Source organism: Mastigoproctus giganteus, chromosome 9 (assembly GCF_048544385.1).
Source record: "Mastigoproctus giganteus isolate SK-2022 chromosome 9, ASM4854438v1, whole genome shotgun sequence".
Classification (NCBI taxonomy): domain Eukaryota; kingdom Metazoa; phylum Arthropoda; class Arachnida; order Uropygi; family Thelyphonidae; genus Mastigoproctus; species Mastigoproctus giganteus.
The window spans coordinates 67,208,002-67,222,378 of NC_143583.1; the positions used below are offsets into that span (position 1 = coordinate 67,208,002).

The 14,377-nt window shown below is 42.1% G+C and overlaps 6 non-coding genes and 2 pseudogenes across 6 annotated transcripts; all 8 read right to left on the reverse strand.

Moving 5' to 3' along the window:
* Positions 1–8,868: 8,868 nt before the first annotated feature.
* Positions 8,869–8,987, reverse strand: LOC150080357 (5S ribosomal RNA; annotated as a pseudogene).
* A 588-nt stretch (positions 8,988–9,575) lies between these two features.
* On the reverse strand, positions 9,576–9,694 carry LOC150080358 (5S ribosomal RNA). Its single transcript, XR_016547444.1, has one exon. It is a non-coding gene; the product is annotated as a 5S ribosomal RNA (ribosomal RNA).
* A 588-nt stretch (positions 9,695–10,282) lies between these two features.
* On the reverse strand, positions 10,283–10,401 carry LOC150080359 (5S ribosomal RNA). The gene has a single exon (XR_016547474.1). It is a non-coding gene; the product is annotated as a 5S ribosomal RNA (ribosomal RNA).
* Positions 10,402–10,979: 578 nt separating this feature from the next.
* On the reverse strand, positions 10,980–11,098 carry LOC150080360 (5S ribosomal RNA). Its single transcript, XR_016547445.1, has one exon. It is a non-coding gene; the product is annotated as a 5S ribosomal RNA (ribosomal RNA).
* A 588-nt stretch (positions 11,099–11,686) lies between these two features.
* On the reverse strand, positions 11,687–11,805 carry LOC150080361 (5S ribosomal RNA). Its single transcript, XR_016547475.1, has one exon. It is a non-coding gene; the product is annotated as a 5S ribosomal RNA (ribosomal RNA).
* A 578-nt stretch (positions 11,806–12,383) lies between these two features.
* Positions 12,384–12,502, reverse strand: LOC150080362 (5S ribosomal RNA). The gene has a single exon (XR_016547446.1). It is a non-coding gene; the product is annotated as a 5S ribosomal RNA (ribosomal RNA).
* Positions 12,503–13,089: 587 nt separating this feature from the next.
* On the reverse strand, positions 13,090–13,208 carry LOC150080363 (5S ribosomal RNA; annotated as a pseudogene).
* Positions 13,209–13,796: 588 nt separating this feature from the next.
* LOC150080364 (5S ribosomal RNA) lies at positions 13,797–13,915 on the reverse strand. The gene has a single exon (XR_016547476.1). It is a non-coding gene; the product is annotated as a 5S ribosomal RNA (ribosomal RNA).
* Positions 13,916–14,377: the final 462 nt, after the last annotated feature.

A 14,377-nucleotide genomic window follows, 5' to 3' on the forward strand; every position in this document is an offset into this window, starting at 1 on the left:
CCTTTTGCAATTCATCTCTATCACTGGATGATAGCCTTTATCCTGCAAGTTGGCATGCTTCATACGACGGCGACATATCAGCATCCAACTCCTCACGATCGACATCAGAACTGTCAACAGGATCGGAAAACGTTGATCGTGAGGCTCGGTCACCTGATATAATCGTCGTGGGGGAGTATGAAGAAGAAGAAGAAGAAGAAGACAATGATGTTGGTCCTTGGAATCCCTATGCCGTTGACGAGAGCGGTTTTTCGACGTCCGGTGCTTCCACAGTGCCCATCATCTGGACCGATCAAAGTAACGACGGGTTGACAACAGATGATGGCTACTGCAGCGTGGTTATCTAGATTAGGGAATCTTTAGTAGTAAGTATTTTGTATCTTTCTTTAGTTTTTAAGAATAAAATAGAATATTCTTTTGTAACTTTTATCTGTGTCTCTTTTTTTTTTCTGTCGAAGTATCGTTTTCTGTCCGGAGAGACAAGCGTACTTCTCGTCTCCTTGAGTCCTCAGTAACAAAAGGGTTTGGCTTTACTTTCGCTAAACGTGTGGTAGGAGACGACACACGCACTCCAAGACACATAGCGAAAGCTAACCACCTAGTCATCATACTATCAACATTAGAAAAAAAACCCAGTGAAATCCCCATGTTTTTGACACTAAGCAGTTTTCAATGGCTACCTCTGGTGACGTCTCCTTTTTTTTCAGGATGTCGGCGAAGTCGATCGGGCACGTCTTCCCCATCCTATTCCCACCGACGTCACATTCGTGACGGCACTCGGATGGGAATCGCAGGGCGCAGGGGGAATCGCGGCACCCCTCCCACCCATCACGTTGTGATGGGCGCGCGCACGGGGGGATCGCGGCACCCCTCCCACCCATCACGTTGTGATGGGCGAGCGCACGGGGGGATCGCGGCACCCCTCCCACCCGCCACGAAGTGTCGGGCGCGCTTAGAAGGAGGAATACACTTTTTCTGTGTCAAGAATGGTTTCATGGAAAAGACAACTTCCAAAAAAACCTTTTTCATAACTCACAGTTTTTTAAAAAAGGGGACAATGTTTCGTTTTTCTGGAGACGTCACCTTCTGTCTTTACATTTGCTAGACCTCTCGCATCGGCGCGCGAACACACACATAAATACATGGTCCAGACTAGCGCGCGCTCATTTACATAATGTTTCACCATCCATTCACAGCTATAGTCTCGGGAGCAACACAGAGTGGAAAGACGACGTTTGTATTGTCGCTATTAGAAAATAGTGAAAGTTTAATTTCGCCACCACCTCAAAGAATCGTCTATTGCTATTCAGAGTTTCAAGATAAGTTTCGGTGTTACTCGCAAATCGAGTTCGTGGAGGGTTTAAACATCCCCGAATTCGATCCATCAGTAAAAAATTTACTTGTTTTAGACGATCTCATCAACCAAGCAAAGGATAGTATTGTCGTTTCTGAAATATTTATAAAAGGATCACATCATAGAAATCTGAGTGTTATTTTGTTAACACAAAACCTGTTTTCGCAAGGATCGCAGTTCCGTACTATCAGTTTGAATTCGCACTATCTGATTGTTTTTAAAAACCCTCGCGACTCAAGACAAATTTCACACCTAGCAAGTCAAGTTTTCCCCGGGAGATCACGTGTTTTAGTCGACATATATAAGCATGCAACACGCGATCCTCATTCATATTTACTGTTTGATTTTTGTCAGAACACAGATGATAGGTTGAGACTGCGCTCACACGTGTTACCAAACGAAGGACATACGATTGTTTACATCCCCATATGGCTCTGCGTCTAAAAAACAATGCTAACTTTATAAGGTATCTGTCGGAAGTTCGGCCGAAACAGGCAACCGCTTTATTAAGGAGTTCAAATCAAACAGAAATAAATTCACTCTGTGAAATATGTAAAAACATAGTCAAAGGTAGCATTCCGTTGACAGACAGAGTGAAAAGCAAGTTACAACGCAAAAAACGTCTGCTTAGAACACTAGCAGATAAAAAAGTAGCATTTAAAACTAGGCGGAAATTAATTCTTCAACAAGGAGGTTCACTGTTCCCCCTGATCGCAAGTATAGTGGTTCCGCTCATTACAAGTTTGATTAGAAGATGAGTGAATCTTTCCGTAAATTCTTGCTTGTAGCTGCACCGCCAGAACAAAAACAGATGCTCTCTTTAGACGAGAAAATGTCTGAAATCTTAAAAAGACAGGATTTGCAGCCCGAGTCTAAAGTTAAAATGTATCTTCAGATACTACAGTCATATTTAGGCCTGAAAACTAATGCCGCAAAACAAGCGTCCTCGTCGGCATCAAGCGATATCGAGACCAGCGTATCGAACGTAACGGCCTCGCTACCCACAATTCCATCCTCTGAAGCGTCGGAGCAACGGTACTCCAAGAGCGAAGTTGTAAAGCCTCGTAAGCAGGTCAAGCGCCGATATACGGCTTTAATATCGCCTCGTCGTTTGAGACGTAAACATACGTGGATTTCGTTGTGGTAAGTTTTTTTTCAATAAAACAGACACTTTTTAAAAATAAATAAAATTTTATTTTGTAAGTAAAGGTTCAATTACATGTAATGTGGCTAACAAATCATTTGCCCACAAATCTTTACAATAATATTTGTTTACAATCTTTGACATAGAAATATTTCTACACCGATGAGTCAGGAAAAAAATACAATGTAGTCCACACGCTATAGATTCTGGATGTTGAATCACCACTTTGTTATAAGTCCATTTCTTACTGTTTTGGTTAAGGAACTCTGCAATGTCCGGTGTCAGCGGTCGTGCAAAGCTGTCGAAATATTGACTTTCTCTTTTTCCTAGGAAGATACTCACCCAGTGAGTACCTGGCATGTGTGCCTTGTCTGTATTGATGACTAGCAATGCTGGTTTCCTCTGTATTTTTGACGGTAACTCGTCCCTGGCACAGACACCGATCAGATGTTTTCTCGATTCACTGTCAGCTTCTAAAACCTTTAATATATCTCTAGTGTTCATAATTCACGATGATTGAACGGTCCTTAGTCACAGAAAGAATGTTTTCGAATTCGGCATACAAGATCACTGTTACGTTTTCGGGAAGAGGTTCTGCGAATTTCAGTTCAAGTCGAACACCGCCTCGCCGTAAAGAAGTGATGTGCGTGCCAACAGCGTTACTGTCGGGAGTTAGGTCGAAAGCATAAAGCACATTCCCTTCTGTATAATCCAGGATTGATATGTCATTTCCACAGTCTGAATTCCATTTGTTTAGCGATGTGAAAATAGACAGGTAGGACCGCGTATAATGTCCATTCTTATAATCGGGTGTTAGCGGAATGGAAGGATGCTGCACACCATCAGCCGTCAGAAGTAAATAGCACAAGTTGTAGTGACCAAAATTGAATGGGTTGGTTTTGAGGGAGCCGTTGAAACTATCACTGGACACAATACCGACTATTAAACGAGTGGGGATCTGGCCTAGATATATATTATCTCGGGTAGAGTCTGACATGCCTTTTGGTATTGAATAGTAACTTACATCAGCTCTATTAATAGGATATACAATAGGATGTTTTTCAAGAACACTCATGTGGGCTAACTGTATGCTGGGGTTAAGTTTAACTTTACGCACAAAAAGACAGGCTTCGCGTATATGAATTTTAGCAGTATTGTCGAGAGACAACAGACAGAACTCGGGCGAACTGCGAACCATTCTTAGGCGGAGCGATAAATTATTAATAATATATTTGTCTTGATGGCACAAATCTAGTCTGAGACGACCCAGAAGTTCCACAGTTTTAGTTTTCGAAAAAAACTTCATACGTTGATTCATACCACTGTCAGGCTGAGAAAACATTTGCGAAACATCCGAAAAATTGTCTTTTACGAACAGTTCTGTAGTGAGCTGTGATTTTTTTGCTCCTCTGTCAAAATTCAAAAGCGTTTCTAAATAAGCTCTATAGGGGTATGTGTCGCTGCTTGGATTAATTAATTTGTCTTGAACGAAAAGATCCACATGTTTAAACATGGAGTGAAAAAAGTTGTTGACAACTCCTACACTCGACTGTAATTCTTTTCCGTCGCTTTGAGTTAACTGTACTTTGAGTCGCAAATAAGTTTTTCCCAGGTCCAGATATTCTTCTGATGTCCCCGGTACGGAAAATTCTATTGGGCCCGGCGTATCCACTGAAGCTAAAGGCAAAAAAGTAATGTATGAAGATCGCTCGATGCATAGATTAGTGGCAGGCTGTGCAAACAGGTCTAGTTCTGACATCATAACTTCACCCATCATTGAAAGATGTCCTGATATTTTTTTTTCTTTCGACGTTTACCTCCACTCTGACTACGAACTTTTTGCTTAATGGCCTGTCCTACTTCAGAAGCTCGATTTATAAACGAGCGTTTCACGGGTGCTCCCGAAATGACATCATCTATGATATTACGACCTGCCGATAGCACTTGGCGACCGATGAATTTGGCTGCGGGCTTCAGAAGAGGAGAGAGAAATGTAAATGCTGATCTGAATATACTGCCTAAACCTTGACCTCTCTGGATCGCTGCTCCTACAAAGTAGGGATTTCCCCCCGCTTGCACTGAGTAGTAATCAACGTACGCGTTCATTGGGGTCGAAAATGTAACTTAATTAGAGTTTTACCACCTCTGAATGGAAATAACTGACCACTGTCTGTGCGAATTTGAATAGAAATGGATTGAATGTTCGAGAGCAGTACAGGGTAATAGTCCAAATGTAAGAATTCGCCACTGCTTCCGAACGGTACTACTCGCAAAAGAGGCGCTCTGATATCACCCACGACCTGGTCTTCTATCACACTACTATAAACAAAATAAGAGCCTACACCTCTATTTATATCTCCGGGAAATTTCGATCTCGCTGTTCCTTCGAAACCATCGGGCATACGCTCAAAACCGAGTAACTCACCGAGTCCTGTCTCAGGGAAGCGAAGACGCACACCACTTTCTATTTCGAAAGAAACAAAACCACGGGCATTAACAGAACCTTTAATTTCGGGGGCTATAAAAGTCATAACCTTTAGAATTTCGGAGATGCTACCGTAATTACCATAAGGAATTTTATGCTCGCGAACATCACAAGTCGGCTGTTGTACGAGTACAAGCTTCCTATCAGCACACTCACTGTTAGGCTTTAATGGTGGTAACACTATTTTACCTTTAGGTATCCACTTTCCTATGTACTCCCCTTTAAAAGTTCTAGATTTGTCAACAGCTTCACTCACTACTACTTTGTGTACTAGTCCTAGAATTCTGGCAGTTCGTAAAGTCATGCGCAACTCACAGCCATTTTTAACGCGAATTGTAAATCTCACTTTGAATTCTGTCTCTTCTACTTTAAGCTCTAAATTGGTATTAAGACCACACATATGTTCAATCAATTTAGACGAATTTTCGTACTCATCGTTCAGCATGTAAACCTCAGGGTTCCTAACTGTCGGTTCTTTCTGCAGAATTGCAAACTCGGCCCAACCTTCGGAAATATTGTCCCATGACTTAGGTACGTGTATTTCTGCAAGTGCTACTTCCCATTTGCCTTTGAGAGGTATAGTGTCGGGCAATATAATAGTAAAATTAGCTTGCGTATTCTGGGGATGGAAATCCATGCATGCATTACTCGGTAGTGTTAAGAAGAACATCTTTAGCCGAAACCCAACTGCTGTAGGAAGCAGGATATCCTAGCCACTTAACACGGAATTGACGTTCTCCTCCCACACGTCGCTCCTTAAGTACTTTTTCAATAAGATATGTATCCTGTGGCAACTTGTCGTGAATATTAACAAGTTGTAACTGTTGCTCATAAAAGGTACCTTCGATAGTGTCGCCTGCTTTGTCTTGTACTCTGTACACAACTGGCTTTCTTCGTTTCAATACTTGAGATATAGTAAAAATTTCACGCGTCCAACTGCCCCAGAATCCTTTGCGGAAAAGATTCGAACCTGTACTTAGAACGACACGATCCCCCACTTTAAATTTAGGAATCTGTTCTTTGGTTTTTTTCAAGTACAATTTCCTGTAGACGTCTTCTTCATTATGCAAAGTGACATCGGCAGGTGGCATTCCTATAGCTCGATGTGGCGTTCGATTATAAGTAGCTACAATGTCGGGAAGAACATGCACATATTTCTTACTTTCAGAATAAGTTATCCATTTAAATATTTTTTCTTTCAGAGTTCGAATAAAACGTTCAGCGATTGCAGCCTTTTTCTCCGATCTAGTAGTATAAAAATTAATGTTGAGAGATTTAAATAGGGCCCTCACATCTTTGTTTATAAACTCTCTACCTCTGTCACTGTTAACACTGAATGGCGTTTCTTCCTTGAAAATTGATTTGAATGCTTTTACCATCTGCTTCGATGTTTTATTTCTAAGTGTTCTCACCCAGGCGTATCTAGAAAAAGCGTCTATACAGACGAGTAAATAACGCACTCCGCCATTAGCATCAGACAGATTGGAAACTTCTGCTAAGTCACACTGAAACGTATGGTGTAGACCAGGAACTATTATTTGGTTTCTAGGAAAATTAACTCTTTGAGGCTTGTGTCTGACATAAGCAGGTTGAGATGACAAATACTCTTTCACGATACGTCTGGGTAATTTTGTATGTTTTTGTAATGCATTAACACCACTAAAACTTCCAACGACGCGCGGATCGCTGTAATCTTGTAACATTTCTTTTTTCTTTTCCAGATGGACTTCTACGAAAACCAGGAGTACTTATGGCGCGACCCCTGTTTCTTTGCATCTTATATGGCTGGGTTTGGAAGCTAATGGTTAAAGATGGGGTAAAAATAGCGATGACCCCACTATCTTGTAATTTTTTTTTATTTTTTTTTTTATTTTTTTTTTTTTATTATTTATCAATAAACATATCTATTTGAAAAATATTGTCTGTCTTTTTTTCTTAGAAAGTAGAAATTTAAAAAAATTCAAAGTTGTGGAAAGAATCTGAAGAAGGTAAATAAATATATATACACATCAATACATTTTACTTTTCAGGTTTTTTTTTTTTTTTTTTTTTTCAAGATAGACTAAGCATCAGGATACAAAATTCAACTTGAAGAGGAACCATCATAAATAGTTATGGGTAAAAATATATACATATAAAAATTTAACCATCAAAAAAGCACATAACATAACATTAAACATATAAAAATACTTAATTTTTCAGCTTTTCAACTTGCAGAATAGATCGGTAGATGGCGACACAGTTTCTTGGTAGTTACGATGTCTTGGCAATCTCCGTTCAAGAAGTATGTGAGAGAAAAAAATATATATTTAAATAAAATCCTTAATTTCAACTTTCAGAATGACACGCTAGATGGCGACACATTTTCTTGGTTGTTACGATGTCGTGGCAATCTCCGTTCAAGAAGTATGTAGGGAAAAAAAAAAAAAAAAAATATATATATTTAAATAAAATCTTTTAATTTTCAGCTTTCAGATTGCTTCCACAGATGGCGCCACATATTGCAAAGCCACTGAAATATATTTAAACGGCAAAGTCATAGCTACCTAGGAAAAAAAAAAAAAAAATTTAAACACCTTAAATAAAATAAAATCTTTGATTTCAGCTTTCAGAATGACTCGCTAGATGGCGGCACTGTTTCGTGGGCTTCTGTTGTCGTGGCCATCGTCGGGCTCGAACTTTTTGTGACCCCCCAAGTGCCCGTATGTCTACAGCGTCCACGTTTTTCCCGCCAAAACCTTTGTCTTGGGAAAGAATGTCTACTGCTCTATTTTCTTGTGTGTGTGTGTGTGTGTGTGTGTGTGTGTGTGCGTGCGCGAGCTCAAGAGCTCGGGCTTGTGTGTGTGTGTGTGTGTGTGCGTGCGTGCGCGCGCGCGCGAGAACTCGGGCTTGTGTGTGTGCGTGCGCGAACCCACAATTCATTGCGCACCCTCCAACGCCACCTTGAAAACCAACGCGGCAAAAGCAGACGATTTCTACGGCATCAACAGACCAGAAAATCACCGGTAGACTCAGAGCCGAAGTCGGTTTATACCCCCAAACCAATCAGAACATCGGTTCATATCCCCCTCCAATCAGAAAAAGGCGAAATACAACTTCATACGTCACACTCACACCACTCTTAACTATAAGAGCTACATTTACACATATTCTTACAACTGAAAGGGTAGCCGTGGGGATAAGCACCGGACCACCAGTAGCAACGACATGGGTTCGAGCCTCGGTAAAGAAAAAAAAAATTTTAATTTAATGGCGAAAATAAGTGGCGCCATCTAGCGGGCGAAATAAGAACTAAAATATATTTTTCCGCAACTAAGCCTCGGCGCAACCGCTAAACCTAAACCTCGGCTCGCTTCACCGGCAGACGCTCAAAACCTAAACGGCAAAACAAGCGACCGACGCGGCAACACGCACGAAAATTGACGCCAAAATTCATAGAGCCGAAGTCGGTTAGAACCCCAACCTTATACTACTCATAATAATAGAAATAATAATACGCGTTCGAAACAGAAATTTGAGGGGAGGAAACAATCCTCGTGACCAAAGAGGCTGACCTGGTTACGAGATTAGGGCACATCGTCAGCGTCCAGTCTAAGGCTATTACCGGTCTCACTCACTCTCCTAGTATCTATCGGCAAGTGATTACTGAGAAAAAGGTGCTGTGGTAAGTTCGACGCCCTACGGTGCGACAGCGCTATGCATCCCTGTAAATTACGCTTAATCGCCGCAAACTAAATTACACTGAGGCCGGCCTCAGTGTAGTTGCACTGATGTTTTTGAAAATCGATGCTGTGATCTTGAGGAAAAATATGAGCAGCGTTTCTGCATTAACTAATTTTTTTTTTTTCTGTTTCTGCATTAACTAATGCCAAAAAAAGGGCAAAAAGCCAACTACACCCGGTATTCCCAGGTGGTCACCCTCCCAAGTACTGACCGTGCCTAACGCTGCTTAACTTCGGTGATCGGACGAGAACCGGTGTATTCAGCCTAGAATGATAGTTGGCTGGTAGAAGAGCCTGTAATAGGGCTACTTGTGGCTGACTTTGCTCTTCCATGGATTTCATAACGTTTCCTATCGGAAACGCCATGAAATCTCGGTTCTGTTACATGGAATCTAAGGCAAGAATTCGTCTAATTCGTACTGCTGCAGCTACATAACTGAACACGCGGTAATCATAATAATAATAATAGAAATAATAATACGCGTTCGAAACAGAAATTTGAGGGGAGGAAACAATCCTCGTGACCAAAGAGGCTGACCTGGTTACGAGATTAGGGCACATCGTCAGCGTCCAGTCTAAGGCTATTACCGGTCTCACTCACTCTCCTAGTATCTATCGGCAAGTGATTACTGAGAAAAAGGTGCTGTGGTAAGTTCGTCGCCCTACGGTGCGACAGCGCTATGCATCCCTGTAAATTACGCTTAATTGCCGCAAACTAAATTACACTGAGGCCGGCCTCAGTGTAGTTGCACTGATGTTTTTGAAAATCGATGCTGTGATCTTGAGGAAAAATATGAGCAGCGTTTCTGCATTAACTAATTTTTTTTTTTTTTTGTTTCTGCATTAACTAATGTCAAAAAAAGGGCAAAAAGCCAACTACACCCGGTATTCCAAGGTGGTCACCCTCCCAAGTACTGACCGGGCCTAACGCTGCTTAACTTCGGTGATCGGACGAGAACCGGTGTATTCAGCCTAGTATGATAGTTGGCTGGTAGAAGAGCCTGTAATAGGGCTACTTGTGGCTGATTTTGCTCTTCCATGGATTTCATAACGTTTCCTATCGGAAACGCCATGAAATCTCGGTTCTGTTACATGGAATCTAAGGCAAGAATTCGTCTAATTCGTACTGCTGCAGCTACATAACTGAACACGCGGTAATCATAATAATAATAATAGAAATAATAATACGCGTTCGAAACAGAAATTTGAGGGGAGGAAACAATCCTCGTGACCAAAGAGGCTGACCTGGTTACGAGATTAGGGCACATCGTCAGCGTCCAGTCTAAGGCTATTACCGGTCTCACTCACTCTCCTAGTATCTATCGGCAAGTGATTACTGAGAAAAAGGTGCTGTGGTAAGTTCGACGCCCTACGGTGCGACAGCGCTATGCATCCCTGTAAATTACGCTTAATTGCCGCAAACTAAATTACACTGAGGCAGGCCTCAGTGTAGTTGCACTGATGTTTTTGAAAATCGATGCTGTGATCTTGAGGAAAAATATGAGCAGCGTTTCTGCATTAACTAATTTTTTTTTTTTTCTGTTTCTGCATTAACTAATGTCAAAAAAAGGGCAAAAAGCCAACTACACCCGGTATTCCCAGGTGGTCACCCTCCCAAGTACTGACCGGGCCTAACGCTGCTTAACTTCGGTGATCGGACGAGAACCGGTGTATTCAGCCTAGTATGATAGTTGGCTGGTAGAAGAGCCTGTAATAGGGCTACTTGTGGCTGACTTTGCTCTTCCATGGATTTCATAACGTTTCCTATCGGAAACGCCATGAAATCTCGGTTCTGTTACATGGAATCTAAGGCAAGAATTCGTCTAATTCGTACTGCTGCAGCTACATAACTGAACACGCGGTAATCATAATAATAATAATAGAAATAATAATACGCGTTCGAAACAGAAATTTGAGGGGAGGAAACAATCCTCGTGACCAAAGAGGCTGACCTGGTTACGAGATTAGGGCACATCGTCAGCGTCCAGTCTAAGGCTATTACCGGTCTCACTCACTCTCCTAGTATCTATCGGCAAGTGATTACTGAGAAAAAGGTGCTGTGGTAAGTTCGACGCCCTACGGTGCGACAGCGCTATGCATCCCTGTAAATTACGCTTAATTGCCGCAAACTAAATTACACTGAGGCCGGCCTCAGTGTAGTTGCACTGATGTTTTTGAAAATCGATGCTGTGATCATGAGGAAAAATATGAGCAGCGTTTCTGCATTAACTAATTTTTTTTTTTTTTTGTTTCTGCATTAACTAATGTCAAAAAAGCCAACTACACCCGGTATTCCCAGGTGGTCACCCTCCCAAGTACTGACCGGGCCTAACGCTGCTTAACTTCAGTGATCAGACGAGAACCGGTGTATTCAGCCTAGTATGATAGTTGGCTGGTAGAAGAGCCTGTAATAGGGCTACTTGTGGCTGACTTTGCTCTTCCATGGATTTCATAACGTTTCCTATCGGAAACGCCATGAAATCTCGGTTCTGTTACATGGAATCTAAGGCAAGAATTCGTCTAATTCGTACTGCTGCAGCTAAATAACTGAACACGCGGTAATCATAATAATAATAATAGAAATAATAATACGCGTTCGAAACAGAAATTTGATTGGAGGAAACAATCCTCGTGACCAAAGAGGCTGACCTGGTTACGAGATTAGGGCACATCGTCAGCGTCCAGTCTAAGGCTATTACCGGTCTCACTCACTCTCCTAGTATCTATCGGCAAGTGATTACTGAGAAAAAGGTGCTGTGGTAAGTTCGACGCCCTACGGTGCGACAGCGCTATGCATCCCTGTAAATTACGCTTAATTGCCGCAAACTAAATTACACTGAGGCCGGCCTCAGTGTAGTTGCACTGATGTTTTTGAAAATCGATGCTGTGATCTTGAGGAAAAATATGAGCAGCGTTTCTGCATTAACTAATTTTTTTTTTTTTCTGTTTCTGCATTAACTAATGTCAAAAAAAGGGCAAAAAGCCAACTACACCCGGTATTCCCAGGTGGTCACCCTCCCAAGTACTGACCGGGCCTAACGCTGCTTAACTTCGGTGATCGGACGAGAACCGGTGTATTCAGCCTAGTATGATAGTTGGCTGGTAGAAGAGCCTGTAATAGGGCTACTTGTGGCTGACTTTGCTCTTCCATGGATTTCATAACGTTTCCTATCGGAAACGCCATGAAATCTCGGTTCTGTTACATGGAATCTAAGGCAAGAATTCGTCTAATTCGTACTGCTGCAGCTACATAACTGAACACGCGGTAATCATAATAATAATAATAGAAATAATAATACGCGTTCGAAACAGAAATTTGAGGGGAGGAAACAATCCTCGTGACCAAAGAGGCTGACCTGGTTACGAGATTAGGGCACATCGTCAGCGTCCAGTCTAAGGCTATTACCGGTCTCACTCACTCTCCTAGTATCTATCGGCAAGTGATTACTGAGAAAAAGGTGCTGTGGTAAGTTCGACGCCCTACGGTGCGACAGCGCTATGCATCCCTGTAAATTACGCTTAATTGCCGCAAACTAAATTACACTGAGGCCGGCCTCAGTGTAGTTGCACTGATGTTTTTGAAAATCGATGCTGTGATCATGAGGAAAAATATGAGCAGCGTTTCTGCATTAACTAATTTTTTTTTTTTTTTGTTTCTGCATTAACTAATGTCAAAAAAGCCAACTACACCCGGTATTCCCAGGTGGTCACCCTCCCAAGTACTGACCGGGCCTAACGCTGCTTAACTTCAGTGATCAGACGAGAACCGGTGTATTCAGCCTAGTATGATAGTTGGCTGGTAGAAGAGCCTGTAATAGGGCTACTTGTGGCTGACTTTGCTCTTCCATGGATTTCATAACGTTTCCTATCGGAAACGCCATGAAATCTCGGTTCTGTTACATGGAATCTAAGGCAAGAATTCGTCTAATTCGTACTGCTGCAGCTAAATAACTGAACACGCGGTAATCATAATAATAATAATAGAAATAATAATACGCGTTCGAAACAGAAATTTGATTGGAGGAAACAATCCTCGTGACCAAAGAGGCTGACCTGGTTACGAGATTAGGGCACATCGTCAGCGTCCAGTCTAAGGCTATTACCGGTCTCACTCACTCTCCTAGTATCTATCGGCAAGTGATTACTGAGAAAAAGGTGCTGTGGTAAGTTCGACGCCCTACGGTGCGACAGCGCTATGCATCCCTGTAAATTACGCTTAATTGCCGCAAACTAAATTACACTGAGGCCGGCCTCAGTGTAGTTGCACTGATGTTTTTGAAAATCGATGCTGTGATCTTGAGGAAAAATATGAGCAGCGTTTCTGCATTAACTAATTTTTTTTTTTTCTGTTTCTGCATTAACTAATGCCAAAAAAAGGGCAAAAAGCCAACTACACCCGGTATTCCCAGGTGATCACCCTCCCAAGTACTGACCGGGCCTAACGCTGCTTAACTTCGGTGATCGGACGAGAACCGGTGTATTCAGCCTAGAATGATAGTTGGCTGGTAGAAGAGCCTGTAATAGGGCTACTTGTGGCTGACTTTGCTCTTCCATGGATTTCATAACGTTTCCTATCGGAAACGCCATGAAATCTCGGTTCTGTTACATGGAATCTAAGGCAAGAATTTGTCTAATTCGTACTGCTGCAGCTACATAACTGAACACGCGGTAATCATAATAATAATAATAGAAATAATAATACGCGTTCGAAACAGAAATTTGAGGGGAGGAAACAATCCTCGTGACCAAAGAGGCTGACCTGGTTACGAGATTAGGGCACATCGTCAGCGTCCAGTCTAAGGCTATTACCGGTCTCACTCACTCTCCTAGTATCTATCGGCAAGTGATTACTGAGAAAAAGGTGCTGTGGTAAGTTCGACGCCCTACGGTGCGACAGCGCTATGCATCCCTGTAAATTACGCTTAATTGCCGCAAACTAAATTACACTGAGGCCGGCCTCAGTGTAGTTGCACTGATGTTTTTGAAAATCGATGCTGTGATCTTGAGGAAAAATATGAGCAGCGTTTCTGCATTAACTAATTTTTTTTTTTTTCTGTTTCTGCATTAACTAATGTCAAAAAAAGGGCAAAAAGCCAACTACACCCGGTATTCCCAGGTGGTCACCCTCCCAAGTACTGACCGGGCCTAACGCTGCTTAACTTCGGTGATCGGACGAGAACCGGTGTATTCAGCCTAGTATGATAGTTGGCTGGTAGAAGAGCCTGTAATAGGGCTACTTGTGGCTGACTTTGCTCTTCCATGGATTTCATAACGTTTCCTATCGGAAACGCCATGAAATCTCGCTTCTGTTACATGGAATCTAAGGAAAGAATTCGTCTAATTCGTACTGCTGCAGCTACATAACTGAACACGCGGTAATCATAATAATAATAATAGAAATAATAATACGCGTTCGAAACAGAAATTTGAGGGGAGGAAACAATCCTCGTGACCAAAGAGGCTGACCTGGTTACGAGATTAGGGCACATCGTCAGCGTCCAGTCTAAGGCTATTACCGGTCTCACTCACTCTCCTAGTATCTATCGGCAAGTGATTACTGAGAAAAAGGTGCTGTGGTAAGTTCGACGCCCTACGGTGCGACAGCGCTATGCATCCCTGTAAATTACGCTTAATTGCCGCAAACTAAATTACACTGAGGCCGGCCTCAGTGT